Source organism: Crocuta crocuta, unplaced genomic scaffold, assembly GCF_008692635.1.
Source record: "Crocuta crocuta isolate KB4526 unplaced genomic scaffold, BGI_CrCroc_1.0 scaffold168, whole genome shotgun sequence".
Taxonomy (NCBI): Eukaryota; Metazoa; Chordata; class Mammalia; order Carnivora; family Hyaenidae; genus Crocuta; species Crocuta crocuta.
In genome coordinates, this window is record NW_027532591.1 from 331,734 (window position 1) to 350,947 (window position 19,214).

At 46.1% G+C, this 19,214-nt stretch overlaps 1 long non-coding RNA gene and 1 other non-coding gene across 2 annotated transcripts in view; both read left to right on the top strand.

Annotated features, from left to right (window-relative positions):
* LOC144244488 (uncharacterized) overlaps positions 1-12,322 on the top strand; it is a 41,165-nt gene extending 28,843 nt beyond the window's left edge. The window contains exons 2-4 of the long non-coding RNA XR_013338958.1: positions 6,957-7,057; positions 11,176-11,234; positions 12,190-12,322. This is a non-coding gene — a long non-coding RNA (uncharacterized LOC144244488). The remainder of the gene's footprint in view (positions 1-6,956; positions 7,058-11,175; positions 11,235-12,189) is intronic.
* On the top strand, positions 12,221-12,327 carry LOC144244507 (U6 spliceosomal RNA). Its single transcript, XR_013338966.1, has one exon. It is a non-coding gene; the product is annotated as a U6 spliceosomal RNA (small nuclear RNA).
* Positions 12,328-19,214: the final 6,887 nt, after the last annotated feature.

The following is a 19,214-nucleotide window of genomic DNA, read 5'->3' on the forward strand; positions in this document are numbered from 1 at the left end:
CCACCCTACTCCCCTGTCCTCTGCTTGACAACATTTTGCTCTCCTTTCCTGGTGCCCTCAGAAAGAAATCACCACTCCTGATTTCCTTCCTCATGCCCTTCTGCCATGTAAGAAGGGAGTGTGGTAGAGTTGGGAGGGGGAAGGGCCACTCCAGTGCTGGTGAACCTTGTAAGGGGGNCCTCCTGCTTTGGAAACATTCCTCTGATTGCTCTGCACAGCTCAGCAGGCTGCCCTGGCTTAGGACGAAAAGGAGGGAGAGGCAAACACCCTTCATTTTAATTAAAGCCAACTTTACATTGTTATTCCATTTGCCTGTGTTATTGCTCGAGCTTACAATAAAGTTATATGGTGCCCCCAGGGTGGCTGGAATTGCGTGATAGAATGTGTCCAAGTCCAGCGCTCCAGGACTGTGCCGGGCTGGGCTCCTCTGCAGGGTGGACCAGAGCCAGCCCCGGGTCCTCTTTGCGGTTCCAAGTCATTGTTCAGGCTCAGGCCTGTTAGCAGCGCCTTTATTTACATTTCACTCATTTGAAAAACATTTATCTAGTACTTTGTATGTGCCCAGCGGTGGATTAGGTGCTGAGTCTACCTCCAGCACACTGCTGCACGCCCCCTGGAGTACACACACCGCAGTCTCCAGGACCTGGCCCTGGTCGTTCTCTCTCGAACAACACACAGCTCCATGTGGACACCCCCGCCCCACTCCGCGTTATTCTGGCCTTCCTTCTGTTGTTCTGGGGAGGCCTCCGGAACTGAACTGAGCCATCTTTTACATTTAGCGATTTCCTAAGTTCCTTCATATGTGACATTTCTTCTGGTTCTCCCAAAACCCTTGTCCCGCTCAAGATTCAGTGCGAATGCCACTTTCTCCTGGCAGCCTCCCCGGGTCACACCTTCTCCAGGCCCCCTTGGTGCTTTCTTTGCCCTTCTTTCATGAATCTTATTACAAGTTTTAAAACTCTTTAAAATCATGGGCAGAAGACACGAAAAGACATTTTTCCAAAGAAGACAGGCCGATGGCCAATAGACGTGTGACAAGATGCTCAACGTCACTCATCATCAGGAAAATACAAATCAAAACCACAATGAGATATCACCTCACACCTGTCAGAATGGCTAAAATCAAGAGCACAAGAAACAACAGGTGTTGGCGAGAAAGGGGCAGCCTCCTGCACTGTTGGTGGGAATGCAAACTGGTCCAGCCACTCTGGAGAACAGTATGGCTGTTCCTCAGAAAGTTAAAAATAGAACTACTCTACAATTCAGCAAAGAATTTACCAAAGAATAAAAAAATGCTAATTCAAAGGGATACATGCCTCCCGATGTTTATAGCAGCGTTATTTACAGTAGCCAAACTGTGGAAACAGCCCGTGTCCACCGATTGATCAATGGATAAAGAAGAGGTGGCATATATATGCAATAGAATATTACCCAGCCATAAAAAATAATGAAATCTTGCTATTTGCAACATCATGGCTGGAACTAGAGAATATTATGCTAAGCGAAATAAGTCAGTTGGAGAAAGACAAATACCATGTGATTTCACTCATGTGGAATTTAAGAAGCAAAACAAAGAGCAAAGGGAAATAAGAAAGAGAGAGGGAGGCAAACCAAGAACAGACTCTTAACTTTAGAGAGCAAACTGATGGATACCAGAAGGGAGGTGGTTAGAGGGATGGGTAAAATAGGTGACGGGAATTAAAGAGGGCACTTGTGATGAGCACAGGATGTTGTACGGAAGTGTTGGATCACTATATTGTACACCTGAAACTAATATTACACTGTATGTCAACTAACTGGAATTTTATTTATTTTTTAATTTTATTTTTTATTAAAAATTTTTAATGTTTATTTATTTTTGAGAGAGAGAGAGAGAGAGAGAGAGAGTATGAGCAGGGGAGGGGCAGAGAGAGAGAGAGGGAGACAGAGAATCCAAGAGGGCTCTGCACTGTTAGTGCAAAACCTGATGTTTTGGGGCTTGAACTCATGAACTGTGAGATCATGACCTGAGATGAAGGTGGATGCTCAACTGAATGAACCACACCCATGTGCCCCCCTAACTGGAATTTAAATAAAAACTTAAAAAAAAAAACCCAGAAAAAACAGAAAACAGAAAAAACTTTTCTAAATTAAGGCTTATTTTACATACAATGAAATGTGCAGATGTCAAGTATTATTGGATAGGTTTTGACAAAGACATATGCCTTTATAACCATCACCCAAATCAAGATATAGGTCATTTCTATTACCCAGAAATTTCCCTCATGACTATTCCACAATCAGTTCCACTCTCCAGAGGCCATCACTGTTCTGACTTCTCATACAATAGATGAATTTTGCCTGTTCTTGAACTTCATATAAACGCAGGCAACAGTATGCATTTTAAAAGTAATTTTTCAATGTTTATTTATTTTTTAAAAAGAGAGAGAGAGACAGAGCATGAGTGGGGAAGGGCAGAAAGAGAGGAAGACACAGAATCCAAGCAGGCTCCAGGCTCTGAGCTGTCAGCACAGAGCCCGACGTGGGGCTCAAATTCCCAAACTGCAAGATAATGACCTGAGCTGAAGTGAGACGCTGCTTAACCGACTGAGCCCCCCTTCCCCCGGCACCCCAACAGTGCACATTCTTTTGGGTATGCATTCTTTTGCTTTGCATAATGTTTTTGAGCTTCATCTGTGTTGTTGGTGAATTAGTGGCTTGTTCTTTGTGATTGCTGAGTTGTACCCCAGTGTATGGATATCCCCTGTCTATGTATTCATTTATTTGGATTGTTTATGGTTTGGGGCCATTATATCACTTGAATACGAGAAATGGGCATATGCCTTCAATTTTCTTGGGTAAATGCCTATGAGTGTAATTGCTGGGTCACAAAGCAGACACATTTTTAACTTTATATGAAACAGCCAAAAAGTTTTCCAATGTGGTTGTACCATTTTACACCGTTACCAGCAATATGTGAGCATTCTGTTGCTCCACATCTTTGGCAGTATTTGCTGCTGCCAGGTTTTTGTTTTGTTTTGTTTTTTTCATTTTTGCCATTCTACTGGGTGTGTAGTTATATCATTTGGTAATTTTAACTTGAATTTACGGATGATTAATGACATTGAGTACTTTTAAATGCACTTGTTGGTACATCTTCCTTTGTGAAGTGACTGTCCAGGTGTTTGCTCAGTTTTTATTGGATTGTTTGTCACTTTATGATTAAGAATTCCTTATATATCCTGAATATAAGTAGCAGGCAAGCTATATTGATCTTTCTTTGTTTCATTATTTTTTTAATGTTTATTTATTAAATAAAGATAGATAAATAAAAATATAAATAGAGAGAGAGAGTGCACATGAACAGAGGAGGGGCAGACAGAGAGAGAGAGAGAGAGAGAGAGAGAGAGAAAATCCCAAGCAGGTTTCATGCTCAGCACAGAGACCAACATGGGGCTTGATCCCATGGCCCTGGGATCATGACCTGAACTGAAATCAAGAGCTGGACACTCAACCAACTGAGCCACCCAGGCAGCCTTATATTGACTTTTCTTAATGTCCTTTTTTTTTTTAATTTGAGAGAGAGAGAGAGAGAGAGAGAGAGAGCTGGCAGGGGAAAGGAACAGAGGGAGAGAGAGAGAGAATCCCGAGCAGGCTTCACACCCAGCATGGAGCCTGACATGGCGCTCAATCCCCTGACCTTGAGATCATAACTTGAGCCGAAATTGAGTTAGATGCTCAACTTACTGAGCCACCCGGGTGCCCCTCTTAATATCTTTTAATGAACAAAAGTTTTAAAACTCGATGAAGTCCAATTCGTCAATATTTTTACTTTATGTTTAGTGTTTTTTTGTATCCTAGGAAATTTTTGCCTAGTTCAAAGTCACAAACATATTCTCTATTTTCTTCTAGAAGTTTTAGTTTTAACTTTTAAATTTAGTTCTATCAGCAATTTTGAATTAATTGTTTTTGGTTTGGGGTGAGGTGGTTGAGGTTCAGTCTTTCCCAGTTATTCTAGCACTGTTTGTTGAAGAGATTTTCCTTTTCTTATTAAATTGAATTGATAAAAAAATCAGTTGACAATATATGTAGGGATCTATTCTGGATTCTATAGTGTTAAACCCTTGTCTATCTTTATGCCACTTCCAACTTTTCTTGATTACTGTAGCTTTCTCATAACTCTTGAAATTAAGTAATCTTAAATCCTCTAACTGTTCTTCTTTTACAAGGTTGTTTTGGCTATTCTGGGTCATTTGCTTTTCCAGATAAATTCTTCAGAAAGGGCTGTTGTGATTTTGATTGAGATTGTATTGAATATATCAATTTATTTAGGGGAGAATTGATATCTTAACAATATTAAGTCTACCAATTCATGAAAATGGAATGCCTTTCCATTTCTTTAGGCCTTCTATTTCTTTCAGCAGTGTTTTTTAGCTTTCAGTATAGAAGTCTTGTACATATTTTGCTAAATTTATCCCTAAGTTTTTATGTTTTTGATCCTATTTAAAAATTTTTTTTAATGTTTTACTTATTTCTGAGAGAGAGCATGAGCAGGGGAGGGTCGGGGAGAGAGAGAGGCACAGAATCCGAAACAGGCTCCAGGCTCTGAGCTAGCTGTCAGAGCCTGACGTGGGGCTCGAACCCACGAACCGTGAGATCATGACCCAAGCTGAAGTCGGACGCTCAACCGACTGAGCCACCCAGGCGCCCTGATCCTATTTTAAATATTTAAAAATTTTCATTAAAATTTTTCCATTTTATTATACACACACGCACACACACACACAGATATATTTGATATTTAAATTGACCTTGTATCTTGCATTCTCACTAAAGTCATAAAGTCACTAATAAGTTCAAATAATTTCTATTTATAAACTTCTTAGGATTTTCTGTGTTCAAAATTATGTCATCTGTGAATGAAGACACTTGTACTTCTGCCTTGCAATATTTGTGTCGTTTATGTCTTTTTCTTGCCTATCTCACTGGGTAGGCAATCTTCTAGAAATCCTGAATAAAAATGGTAAGAGTGGCTTCTTTGAATTATTTCTGATCTTAGGGGAAAAAGAGCATAATATTTCATTATTAAGCATGATATTAGTTGTAGGGTTTTCACAGATATTTTTTTTATCTGATTGAGAAAGTTTCATTCCTAGATCTCTGAGAGTTTTTGTTATGAATGTGTATTGAATTTCATCAAATTATTTTTTAGTATCTACTGAGATGGTCATTTGATTTTCTACTTTATTGTGTTAATGTGAAGAATTGCATACTCTTGAGATAAAGTATATTCTTTTTTTAAAATTAATTAATTTATTTGAGAGAGAGAGTAAGCATAAATAGGGGAGGGACAGAGAGAGAGGGAGAGAGAGAGAATCCCAAGCAGGTTCCAAGCTGTTAGCACAGAGCCTGACATGAGGCTTGATCTCATGACTGTGAGATAATGACCTGAGTCGGAATGAAGAGTCAGAGGCTTAACTGATTGAGCCACCCAGGAGCCGCTGTAATTTTTTTTCTTATATTAAAACATTTTTTTAATGTTTATTTATTTTTGAGAGAGAGAGAGACAGAGAGACAGAGAGCATAAGCAGGGGAGGGGCAAAGAGAGAGGGAGACAGAGAATCCGAAGCAGGCTTCGAACTCTGAGCTGTCAGCAGAGAGCCCAATGCAGGGCTCGAACTCATGAACTATGAGATCATGACCTGAGCCAAAGTCAGATGCTTAACCAACTCAGCCACCCAGGCACCCTAATTTTCTTTTTTATAATGTCTTTGCCTGGTTTTGGTATGAGGAGTATACTAATCTCATTTAATGAGTTGGAAAGTGTTTCTTCCTACTATATTTTTGGAAGAGTTTTGTATTATTTATTCATGGAGTGTTTGAAAGAATTCATGTTGAAAATATCTAAAGTTTTATTTGTGAGAATTTTTAAAACATTACAAATTCAATTTCTTTAAATATATAGGGCTAGCCAGATTTTCTATTCTTGTGTCAATATTGGCAAATTGTTTCTTTTAACAAATGTTAATTTCATCCAAGTTGTTGAATTAATTAGCAGAAACTTGTTCATAATATTCCCTTATGTCATTTTCGTGTCTGTAGGATCTGTAGTGATGTCTTCTCTTTAATTTCTGATATTGGCAGTTTGTGTCTTCTCTCTTCTTGATCAGAGTAGCTATGGGCTTATCAATTTTATCTATCCCTTCAAAGCACCACAGTTTTATTTTGTTGACTTTTCTTTATTGTTTATTTTCTATTTTAATGCATTACACTCTTAACTTTAATAATTTTTTTTCTTCTAGTTACTTGGTGACACTTTTTCTGGATTTTTAAGATGGAAACTTGGATAACTTATTTTAAGCCATTCTTTTTGCATATAAACATTTAAAGCTATAAAATTTCCTTTAAGCATTGCTTTAGTTACAATCTACTATTTTATGTTGTATTTTTGTTATCATTCTATGCTTATGCTGTCTCTCCATTCAGATCTGTGCTCAACTGTCAGTTTCTTAGACTCTTTCCCTGATTAATTTTCATAAAATAGCCCCTCTATCCCTATAAATCTTTATTCTTTTACCCTGCTTTATTTTTTCATAACATCTGATATTATATTTATAACCTATTTATATATTATATTACACATGCATATATTATACATGATGTGATATTATATAGTTATAATTTAGTTGTTCATCTTTTTATTGTCTATCTTCTCCACTAAACTCCTTGGGAACTAAACTCCAGGGACTATTTATTTTGCTCACTGATGCATCCCAGTACTTTAGAAGATATCTGTAAATATTTGATGAATGAAGGTATAAATAATTTAAGACCCTGTGCACATATTCCCTTCATAGAAGTCTTATCTGACAGCCTTCTCCAAATCTCAGACAAGTTCTCCTCACTTGTTTATAATGTTTTTATACTTGCTCATACTTGAACACTGATTATAACTATAACTTTATTGTCTGTCTCAGTCTCCCCCACTGGCCACCTGTCCAAGAGCAAGGACTATGTCTCAATTCACCCATGCTCAAAACAGAGCCGGACACAGAAGAGATTAACAAATGTTTGACAAGTGAGTAAATGAAGTGTCACCAATCACTCCTGCCTGGCAAATCAGCTGTAAGCTAGATTTGTCTGTTAGACCAGAGGCCACCCCACGAATCTGGAAGATTTCAAGTGGAAAAAGCTTTGAAGTTTAAAAGCTGCTATTGTTTATCTGTGGTGTAGGCACTGAAGGAAGTCTGCACCATGGGTTCCAGTTTAGAAAGCACTTTCGTATACATTGTCTCATTGGACCTTCACAACATTCCTGGGAGGAGGACATTGTTATACTCTTTTTCCAGATGAGGAAGTACAAGTTCAGAAAGTTGAAACCATATAGCCAAGAACTGGGGGATTTGAGACTGGATCCAAGGTTTCTGAATTTTCTAGCCTTTTCACACTGTAGAAAGAGGCACATATGTGACATGGAGGCATATTGGGTTCCAAAGCCTCATGGACCAGGTCACGAGAGGTTCGGTATCTGCTGAGTGGGATGGGATTAGCAGGAGTCAGGATGCCCGCACAGGCTGATGTGGGCACTGGGCTCAGTCTCTGCTGCTTTGATCCAGTCTTATGTAAGGAAAAGAGGTCCTGAATTTGAAACCTGGCCTCTCCTACTATTAGTGAGGACCTTGTGCAAAAGACTTTCCCTCTCTGGACTTTGTTTTTCACATCTCTAAAGTGGAGCTTAAGCACTCACCTCCTAGAACTGCTGTGAGAATAACATGAAAAATTTGTGTAAATGGATCGCTTTTATAAAGCATCCCCTCTCCCTAAGGTAATTTTCACTGGGTCCCTGAAATGTCCTTGTGTTCGTAGTATTCCCCCTAATGGTTTACCTCTCATTGATCTTGGACAAAGGAGCCAGGAAAGGATGGCAGAGCTGGGCAGAGGGTGAATTCTTCCAGCTGCCACAGTCCTATCATATCTGGGCTCCCAGTTGGTAAGAAATGGCTCCAGTCCCATGGGGGCAGTTTGGGGGTGAGGTCAGTTGGTACCAAACCACAGCATTTATTAAGCACCTAATAATAATGGCAAGTTACTGTTTACTGACTGCTATTTGTCATTTATTCCGTACATAGAATAGATCTGAGCCCAAATTCCCTGGAGGATCCTGGAAGTCCATCTTCCCAGGTGATACCAGTTTCCTTTTCCCTAGTCTCTGGATGGTTTGATTCTGTGCCCCGTATTCCAGTGTCTGGCTGTGATCCTGCTTCAACTCAGACCTCTTTTGGGTCCCCTCCCCTAATGTCCGCAGCAGCATGGATTGGACATGCTGTGATATGATTCTACCTGATCTTTTCAGGCACATTTCAGCCACTTGAAGCCTACACCCCACACCTCAGACTCCTTATGAGCCTTTCCTGGAACATGTCCAATATCATTTGACCTCTAGATCTCTGCCAATGCCGTTCCCTTTGTCTGGAGCACCTTTCACAAAATCCCCACTGGCTCTTGACCTCTGCCCAACTTGATGATTTCCTAAGACCTCTTAACCCATCCAAACCTAACCTGTTTTGGTTAGATGGACTAGGAAGCCATGGCCCTTGAATCCCAGTGCATCCAGGGCAGGGGTGCCAGGTTTAGCAAATAAAAATACAGGACACCTAGTTAAATAGAATTTCAGATAATCAATGAATAGATTTTTTTTTTAATGTTTTTTTTAATTTATTTTTAGGAGAGAGAGAGAGAGAGACAGCGTGAGCAGGGGAGGGTCAGAGAGAGAGGGAGTCACAGGCTGAAACAGGCTCCAGGCTCTGAGCTGGCAGTCAGCACAGAGCCCGACGCGGGGCTCGAACCCACGAACTGCGAGATCATGACCCAAGCGAAAGTCGGACGCCTAACCGACTAAGCCACCCAGGCGCCCCAATGAATAGATTTTTTCATTAAAAATTTTTTATTGTTCATTTATTTTTTTAGAGGCAGGGGAGGATGGGAGGGTCAGAGAGAGAAAGAGGGAGATACAGAATCTGAGGCAGGCTCCAAGCTCTGAGCTGTTAGTACAGAGCCCAATGCAGGGCTTGAACTCATGAACTGCAAGATCATGACCTGAGCTGAAGTAGGATGCTTAACTGACAGAGTCACCCAGGCACTCTTGAATAGTTTTTAAATTTTTAAAAAATGTTTTTTATTTATTTCTGAGAGAGAGAGAGAGAGAGAGCGCATACGCAAAGGAGGGTCATAGAGAGAGGGAAACACAGAATCTGAAGCAGGCTCCAGGCTCTGAGCTGTTAGCACAGAGCCTGATGCGGGTCTTGAACCCACAAACTGTGAGATCATGACCTGAGCCAAAGTCGGATGCTTAACCAACTGAGCCACCCAGGTGCCCCTTGAATAGTTTTTAATATAAGTGTGTCTACACAATCTTTGGGATACATTTATACTGAGAATTATTTGTTGTATACCTGAAATTCAAGTTCAGCTGGACAGTCTGTATTTTATCTGGCAACCTTAATCTGAGTTTGTATGGATGTGATATAGCTCTGCAACCTTATGGGAAGTCATGCTTTTGTTATGGCTCAGACTGAGGAGGACTTGGCAGCCTAGAAATGAACTGGCCCAAGAACCCATCTGGTCTGGGGCCCCACATTGCAGACCACTGCCCAGAGATTGGACGGATGTGCCCAAGTTCACACAGTGGGGGGCGGCAGAGGGGAGGCGGGACATGAGCCCCTGATTCCCAGCCCCGGCTCCCTCCTGTGCCAGCAGCTCTGTGCTCCGAGCTGATGGAGCAGCTCAAGTTCCCACTCCCCTGCCCCTGACCTGCCCTTGGCTGGCTTCAGAGGGGGGTCTGATGACGAAATGTGATCCTGCCATAAAATCTCTACCAAACCAACTCTTCTCACAGCCCACCCGCCCGCCTCAAAGGGGGTCGCCTAATCCTCATTTATGGGGCCTAGCAGCTGGGTCTGGCCTGAACCTTTGAACGTGAGCTTGGGGTGCTCTGGGTCAGCCCAGCCACGGCCAGAGGAACCTGAGAGTGAGGGAATTTAGGGAGGCCAAGCAAGCGGAGGGGCCAGCCGCTCACACCCCCACCTCCAGCCAAGGAGCACCAGTAAGGGTGAGCATATAAACTTAGAGGGGTTGAAGATGGAGGGTCAGCAAGGATGTGTCTTTTCAAGTGCGTGAGGAGCCTGGGCTCCCGTCCAGCAGCGGAGAAGAGACCCTGGTTTGAAGCAGGGAGCAACAAGGGCTATTAGAGAGAAGCGTCGGGGACCTGCAGTCAGCAGACTCTGAAGAAACTGGGGCAGAGCCACGGCAGCTCCACGCTGACAGTGTGGCAAGGGGGAGGATGGAGGGCTGCCGGAGAGAGGAGGAGATGGTGACAGACCCGGGCCCCCCCCGCGCAGGGCCACATGGTGCCTCCCTCTGGCTTGGGTGATGTGCTGACAGCGCACAGACGAGGGGCACGGGAGCGGGCTCTCTTGGGCTGTGCTGGGCAGGAGGGGCCTGCGGGACCCCACTGGAGGCGCCCTGGGAGGGGGGAGCTGGAATAGAGACCAGGTGGGACATCAGCCGCCTGTGGGCCTGGAAGCCACTCTTACTGAGGGGACGCGGGAAGAGAAAGGGCCCTTGGAGTGAGCCCCCAGGAGCTCCGACACCAACAGCTGGGTAGGAGCAAAAGAGTCTGCAGAGGAGGTGGCAAGAGGTTGGAGGTCAGCCGGAGGAGAGGAGGCCACGTGGGACCGGAGGACAGAGTCTGTGCCCTGCGTGCGAGCCCCGCAAGTGAAGCTTTCCCTGGATTTAGAAGCCTGCTCACAGCTCACATTGGTTCTGAGGCTGTGCTGATTTGCCAAGCATGGGAGGTGGGGGCACGGGAGGTGGGGGCATCNCTGAGCACAGACAACTCTTTAAGGAAAACTGGTTGTGAAGAGATTGGGGGGTGGTTGCGCAGAAGGGGTGCAGTGATTGGAGAAGGTGGGCTTGAGAGGCTGCTCCTGTGATTGTTCAGGACGTTTAACCGCAGTTGGGAAGGAAGGAAGCCGCAGCAAAAGAGAAGCAGAAGGGTGCCTTCCACCTTGTCCCGAATGCAGCCACAGGAATATGCTTCCTGCCGGACCCGGGCCCGAGACGCGTGGACACACAGGCGAAACGAGCTTTGTGACACTGGGTGTGACATCCTGATATTTTCTCTCCTGTTTTACTTAGATCAACTGCTGGTCACAACACCCCCAATTGGATGTGTGATCCTTGAACGCTTCACAATGGTCAGTTTGACAAACGTGGAGGTAGAAGGTTCAGACGGGGAGAGTCGGTGGGGTGCGCTCCCTGGAGTGGTGAGGGGTGGGTGCAGGGGGGGGGTTGGCTTCCCAGGGGGGAGGGGAACCCCACCTGTCATTCCAGTGGGAGGGAAGGAGATGAGATTGGAGGAGGCGCGCCTAAATATGTAGGTTTTGTGGCTGAAAGTTGGTGGCTTTTGATTTCTCCGTGAAGGTCACTGCCGAAAGGGCAGGGTGAGGAAGAGCAAGGTGGGAGGTTCTGGGGGGAGGGGGTGGGATTTAACAGCCAGAAACAGTTGCATTTCCTGGCAGTTGGGAGGCTCCATGGAGGTGGGAAGCCATGACTTTAAAGCGGTACCTATGTTCCTCCAATTTTAGTGAAGCTTAAGTAAGAGAGTTCCTTCTTCTCTGGTGGGGGACCTGGTCAGGGCTGGCACAGGACAAGGGCACCGGGGTGCTTTGCGGAGGGAATGAATGAGTAAATAGCTCAATGAGCACATATCAATTCAACAAATAAGTGCCACGTACTGTTATAGAAAGAGAATAGAGTACAGAGTACAGAGATGACCCGGGCAACATTCTCATCCCTTCGGAAGCAATATGTGCACTGAACATTTAGGACTTCATGAGGCTTTTCTGAAGATTGATTTCTTCCTTCCTTTGTTCCTTCCTTCATTCCTTCCTTTGTTCTTTCATTCATTCCTTCCTCCCTCCTTCCCTCTCTCCTCGCTCCTTTTTTTCTGTCTCTTTCTTTCTTTTCTTTCTTTCTCTCTCTTTCTTCTTTCTTTCTTTCTTTCTCTCTCTCTCTCTTTCTTTCTCTCTCTCTCTTCTTCCTTCCTTCCTTCCTTCCTTCCTTCCTTCCTTCCTTTCTTTTCTTTTCTTTTCTTTTCTTTTCTTTTCTTTTCTTTTCTTTTCTTTTCTTTTCTTTGTTTTCTTTCAGCAGCTAATCCAGTCCACTGAAAAATGTGGAGGGAGTGCTCGCTTCGGCAGCACATATACTAAAATTGGAACGATACAGAGAAGATTAGCATGGCCCCTGCGCAAGGATGACACGCAAATTCGTGAAGCGTTCCATATTTTTAGGAGGAACTTGACGGAGGAACAAGGGGGAGAAGAAGGGCGGAAATGGTGGGGGAAAGGGAGAGAGGCAAACCATGAGAGACTCTTGAATGCTGACAAAAACTGAGGACTGATGGATGTGGGGGGAGGGGGGGATGGGCATGGAGGAGGACACTTGTGGGGATGAGCACTGAGTGTTATGTGGAAACTAATTTGACAATAAACTATTAAAAAAAATAAAATAAAATAAAAAAAAATGTGGAGGGATGGTCATCATCTGCCACATCCCTGTTTGTGTTCTGTTCAGCCTAAGATGAAGGAGTTGGAAGCATGGGCTTCATTTTCCGCAGCTCATAGAGGCAAATCAAGTTATCCAGGCCACACAGCACATCAGCAGAGCGGCTGGGACGGGTTGGGCAGCAGTTTCCCACTGCCAGGGCCGAGTGCCCCTGCTCTCCACTCAGCAGTGTCTCCACAGACCTTGACTTAGGATGGTGGGGGGTGGTGCCTGGATTGCAGCTTTCTGGAGAAATATCTTGCCGTGCTTTTCTTATTTCCCTGGAGTGGAGCAAACAGAATGTCTGTGGCCTCAGAAAGAAGCGGCTCCATCAGGCCGATGAGTACCGGTTGTAGGCATTGCCTGCCTGTGGGCACGTCTGCTGTCCACGGAAGGCAAGGATATGTCTGGGACCTGGCCCCCCCTTGCTGCCACACACAGATAGCAGACAGGGTGGGGGAGGAAGGGAACTAGTATTTGTTAAAGTGTGTGTGAGTGCAAGTGCATACACAAAGATATAAAGAGGCACAGATGCGTGTGCAAACACTAATATACAAGCCCTCATTCAGACTCACAAGCATAAATGTCCCATCACGGGTGTAGGCACACCCACAAATATACTCATATTCATATCCAAATGTTTACCCATTTATACTTGTGCACACATCCAAAAAGACTTACACATTTTAAACAAGCATAAAGCGGGTACACATTTTGGGGCATAATGGAGTGTGCATACATTAAGTGTATACTCTTATGTATGTAAGTATGCATGGACATGTGTATGCATTTGTGTACACACACACACACACACACACACCCCAAATACTCATTCCAAAAGTGCTCATGGAAAGTTAGAGGCATGTACACTCTTCCAGCCCCTCCCCATCAGCCTCATTTCTGCCCCCGGGCCTTTGCACAGGCTGTTTCTTCTCCTGAAATGTTTTCCATCACCTCCTTTGCCTCTTCCCATCTTTGAGTCACAGTGTGTATATCTCTTCCTCTGGGACCCCTCCTTGAGTGCCCCTTTCATTACGCTCAGTGTTTCTTCTACCACCTTGCCTGTTTCCTCCTAACACGCCAGCTATTTTTTCATGGCTCTGCATAGGAGGGCCTTTACAAATACAGGTTGACTGCATGAATAACTACCGTGTATGGAGCACTTAGGGTGTGCCAGGTATGGAGTCGGTGGTACAGGTGTTAAATTCTTATCGTGGACCCCGTTTTATAGAGGAGGAAAGGGACATAGCACAAGGGTTGGAGGTGGGATTTGAAGTCAGGTGGACTCTCTACTCCCAGGTCTCCGATTTCCCTCTTCACCTGAAGTCTGCACGGCTAGCTCACCCTCCCCTCTTCTTCAGAGCAGCCTTCCTCCGGCCTCCAGCCTGGCTCAGGTGCTTCCACACCTCCCTGGCCTGGAGGTCCCTGTGTTCACCTCTCCCGTGCCCCTCGGCTTGCCAGCGGCACTGCGGCATCCGGCGGGAGCTGAGCGAAGCCTTTCCCTGCAGGAGCAGACAGGGTCCCCTGGGGACAAGTTTGCAGGGGGTGCAGCTGGAGCTGTGTTTCTGAAAGCCCCCCCTCCNTCACCTTGCCCTCTTGCGCTTTGCCAGCCCAGCGGGAGGCCCTGGCCTGCGCTTCACCCCACCCGCCCTGGCCGATGTCACGAGTCGCCAGCCCGGCGGCGCGCAGCGAGCAGACCCGGTGCGCCCGTGGCCAGTGCGCGGCGGGCGGNTGGCTTTTCCAGATTAGGGGCCCGGCCTGCGCTGTTGACACAGTCATAAGTTTTAATGAGAAATTTTGAGTATTTGTGTGGGAGACGCAGCCCCTGTGCGCACAGATGCCTGGGGCTGGCGGCGCGGGGGGCCTCCCGGGGCTGCCCTGCCGCAGGCCCGCGCGGATTCCTTGCAGGCAAACGGGAAACATTTAAACTCGCTCACCTTTGAACTGCCGGGGACGCTGTTTACCTTGGCTGCCCGAGTGGCAGTTTTACAGATATTAAATACCGTCCTGAGGGGAATCCGGGGCCTCCTTAAGTCCCCAGCCCCGGTCCGTCTGGGGGCTGGCCCGGGCACCGGCAGGCCGGGGCACCCATCCTATCAGAGGTCAGTGGCGTCTTCCCGGGACACCATACCAAGGGGGTCCCCGAGCCCAATCTGCAGATGGCATCCTGGGTTTCGTGCCGGGGAGCCGCCCTGCGGCTCGCCCTTCTCATCCAGCCCCCAGCTCATCCATCTCCTAATTTGATTTTCGGTGTCAGGGGAAGCGGCGCGGAGGAGGTGGAGGGCAGTCTGGGTCCTGCTCACACGTTTCTTGATCTCTGCGGCTAGAAAGGGGACGTCTCAAGCGTAGGCGCCGCCTAGGCAGGACCCAGCTGGCCTGGCTCTCGTCTTCTCAGGGGATGGGGGAGACCCCTCTCCCCCAAGACCCCAGTGGGACACAGGAGGGCTCTGCGTCAGCCCTCCGCTTCAGCCTGGCGGTCAGAAGGCTGCCTGCAGAGGAGCAAGCCATGTTGATTTTACGGAGAAGGCTGCTATGCACATTTCACTGCTGATTTATTGGTTTTTAACTAGATCCTTATGCTGGGCTAAAAAAGCCATCTTGCACTTTGCGAGGCTCTGCTGACTGCTGCCGAAAATGACACACAGGGCTCCTCCTGCTTTACCCAGCCGTCCCTGCTCCAGGGCAGGGCTGTGGCGGAGGTGTGAGCGCGGGTCCTGTGAGCCTCAGCTCGCAGCCTCCCAGCCACTGACCACCTGCGGTGTGCACTGGGGTGAGCGTGTTTGTGTGTGTGTAAGAATTTATGGACTTGAAGGGAGGGGCTGGGAGAGGGGGAGGGCCCACGTGGAGCCCTGAAACCTGCTGCCCACCTTTTCCTCCCCCAGGCCTCACAGAGCACTTGTCCTACATTTTAATGAACTTTGGAGTCAGACCAACCTAGGCTGATGGCCTGGTTACTATCTGGCTGGCTCTGTGATTCGGGAAAGTTTGGTAACTTCTCTGATGCCTGATTTGTCCTCCGTGGAGTGAGTGTAACTTTCATCCAGCATGGGGCCATCATTTGACATATTTGTATTAGCTGCAGTAACACAGTGCCCAGCCCACGGAGGGGGCTCACTGATCTGCCTGCCTCCCCAATTCCTCCTGTGAACCTTGGCTGGTCACTGCTGGTAAAGGAGGGATTCCTTACCGCAGGGCGTGATGCCTTCTTACTGTCTCCTGGTACTACTGACAGTGCTTCCTGACTCACGTGGAGAGTCGCATGCAGATATACACAGTTTACAAATGATAAAGCACTGTTCATCCCTTCACTCTACAAAACATCATGAAAGTTTTATGAGAGAAGAGACAGGACAAAAGGAAACAGCAAAATCATTTTCCCCAAAGAGACTAAGGGATTTTATCAGAGAACCACGCTTTGAACGCAGGGCAGACACTTTTCTAGTCTAGAGCTCTTTTCCTGAAGTCACAGCTGCCTCTCCCGTTACTCAGCACTGCTCCTCTGCAGCGAGGGAGGACGGTTTCGTGGAAAAGAAGGATGGTGGGTACAGGAATCGTGGGTCCTTCCTGGTATGGAAGCCGAGGAAAGCTGCCGAGGCGCAGGAGCCGGTCGCGGACACCGCCGGTCGGAGCTGCCGCTTTGGCCAGCCCTGGAAGGGCGAGCGGAAGAGCAGGGTGGACCGCGGAGGACAGGTCTGCTCCAGACGCCCAGAACTCGAGGAACCTAAGGAGAACGCTGGCCGCATCTGCAGAATCCATCAGGCGTCTTGATGGGTCGCCGTTAAACAAAGATGGGATAAGGTTACATGTGTTTTCCGTGGGAGTCGGCTCCAGTTTCAGCCTGATGATTTAGTCAGGTGTAAGCATGAAGTTTCCAATTTAGAGAAATAAATCTCCAGTGATTTTATTATCCCCTGTTTTACCCTGACACCCAACTTCACCCCGGCCCCCTGTCAAAGCCCTCATGATGTGTTTATATAGGGCGCACTGTAATTGATTGGCGTGCAATAGAACATGACACAGAAAATGTGGCCTTCCCCACCAGGCTCGACTCTGGGAGCTTCCATATTTCACCATCCCCCAGGCCCAATCTCAGGCCCCCACTCCCTGTGGCCGCAAATTCCTGGGATTCTGGGTTGTCTGAGAACAGGAGCGAAGGGCCAAGGGGTCTAGCTGGGCACCCCAAGGAGGGCTTAGAGGCCAAAACATTGGCCTGCAGATTGGGGTGAAGGACACTGGAGAGGGGCACCTGCCCTGGGTGGAGGCTGACTGGGGTGGCCGGACTCGTGACCTCAGAAGTCCTGGGAGCCTCTGGGAGTTGATGAAATGAACCATCGGCAGCTCTGAGGTTTGGCAGTTCTACACTTCTAAACTTCTGTGATGGTCAGGTTCTGATAATTTGTTGTTTCAGTCTCTGAATCTGTGGTTCTAGATTTATGAGCCTGTGACAATATATGTAATGCATGTTCTACTATGATCATATTTCTAATAAAAATGAATACAAATATGGATGTGGATTTGAATTCTGACATCAGTGCTAAGCCCAGTATCAGTTCCAGTACCGTAATTTACTGAAGACTCTCAAATGCACCCAGCACACACCAGACACCATGTATAATTCTGTCGTTTCATTTTACCAGGACCTCTGGAGGCAGGCATTGGCATCTCCACTTTACACAGGGTACCACCGAAGATCAGAGAGGGGAATAACTTGCTTAAGGATACACAGTTGGTCTCTGGTTTTTAAGATTCTGAGACTTTAGCACTCTTGCCTATAAGGCAGCCTAGACAAAGTAGAAAAAGCAGACAGATGGAAGGGTGAGAAGCAATCCAAATCTCGTGGGCTGTTAGGAGTGTGCCTAGTAAGTGCTCACAGTGTCAGCCCAATTGTCATCGACTCTGTCCTCAGCTCTAAGAAAAAGTTTCGAGGTAGAAAATCCCCAAGATTCAGGGGAGAGAATGAGGGTGTAGGATCTAGATTCTTGTCTGTCTCAGCCCCTTAATGGGGGAGAGGGGTGCCCAGTTTTCTATTTGCACAGCTCTAGGACAAGACCTTCTAATGAGCTGAAAACTGCTTTTCTATAGCTTTAAGGATCCTAACTCTGTCCTGTAGGGACATGGAGCAAATCTGCTTCCTTTGCTCCATGCCTTGGAGATTAAAAAAAAATTTTTTTTAATGTTTTTTCATTTTTGAGAGAGAGAGAGAGAGAGAGAGATCAGGAGAAAGGTAGAGAAAGAGGGAGACACAGAATCCAAAAGTAGGCTCAGGCTCTGAGCTCTCAGCACAGAGCCTGATGTGGGGGTCAAACCCACAAACTGCAAGATCATGACCTGAGCCAAAGTTAGATGCTTAACTGACTGAGCCACCTAGGTGGCTCCCTTATGGAGATTTTGAGACACAGTAAATTACATTGGTTTACTTACTTATCCATCCACCCATCCATTCATCCATCCAGCCATCCATCCATCCATCCATCCATCCATCCATCCATCCATCTATCCATCCATCCATCCACCCATCCATCCATTTCCCCCCAACATCCATTAATTATTCATCTATCTATCCATCTCTCCATAATCTATCTATTCACCCACTATCCACTCATCATCCATCCATCAATCAATACCATGACTCTTCTTTTCTTTTTCCTCTCTCTCTCTCCATCCATCCATCCATCCATTCATCCATCCATCCATCATCTACAGTCCACTCATTTACTCACTCACTTGGTTGTTCACTCATTCATTAATTCAATGAGGGACAGCCACCGAAATGGCATTTGTTAGGCACTGTGGGAGGGACATAAAGATGAATATGCCCTCAGTAAGCTTGGGAGAAAGACCAGGCTCACCCCTACAGTGCTTGCTCATTTCAAAATGTCAACAATGTAGGGACTGTCTTGGCAATTTGTAAATCAGTGGTGAGTGAGGGGGTTCAGGTTCTAAGTGTAACCAGGAGCCACAGGAGAGAGGGGCCAGTGTCGGGTGGGCTGCTTGGAAGGGTCATCCTGCATGTTATTTCTTCACTTTGCAAACTGGTGTCTTGAACATGATCCTGGGTGAGAACTAAAGTTGTGTACTATGCTCAGCTTTGATCACATTCATTCATTCATTGGTTCAACACCTACTCTTTGAGCATTACTATCTACCTCTTCAGATATGGTGGCAAATAACAGATCCTTGCTTATCATTTACTATAGGAAAGAGATGGTAAACAGGTAAACAAATAAGTGCCTGATATAGTTTGTGACAGTGACAAATGCCATTTAAAAAAGAAGAGCAGGAGAAGAAGACAGAGAAGGAGGATGCTAATTTATTTTATTTGATCTTTATTTTATTTTATTTTATTTTATTTTATGAAGATGCTATTTTAGATAGGAAAATTGGGAAGTCTTCCCTGAGGAGGTGATATTTGGGCAGGAATAGGAATTCCTGGGAATTCCTAGGGATGGAGGCCCCTGCTGTTGGCTTCTTATTTTCCCTGGAGAAAGGGAAGGAGATGGGCAAGGGAACTGGGATGAGGGGAGGCTTAGACTTTTAGCTGGAGAGAGAGGGATGGTTCATCAGGAGGCAGGAGCTGAGGTTTCCCCTGGAAAAACTCTGCCCAGGAAATGACCCCTTTGTGGTCCTCGAAG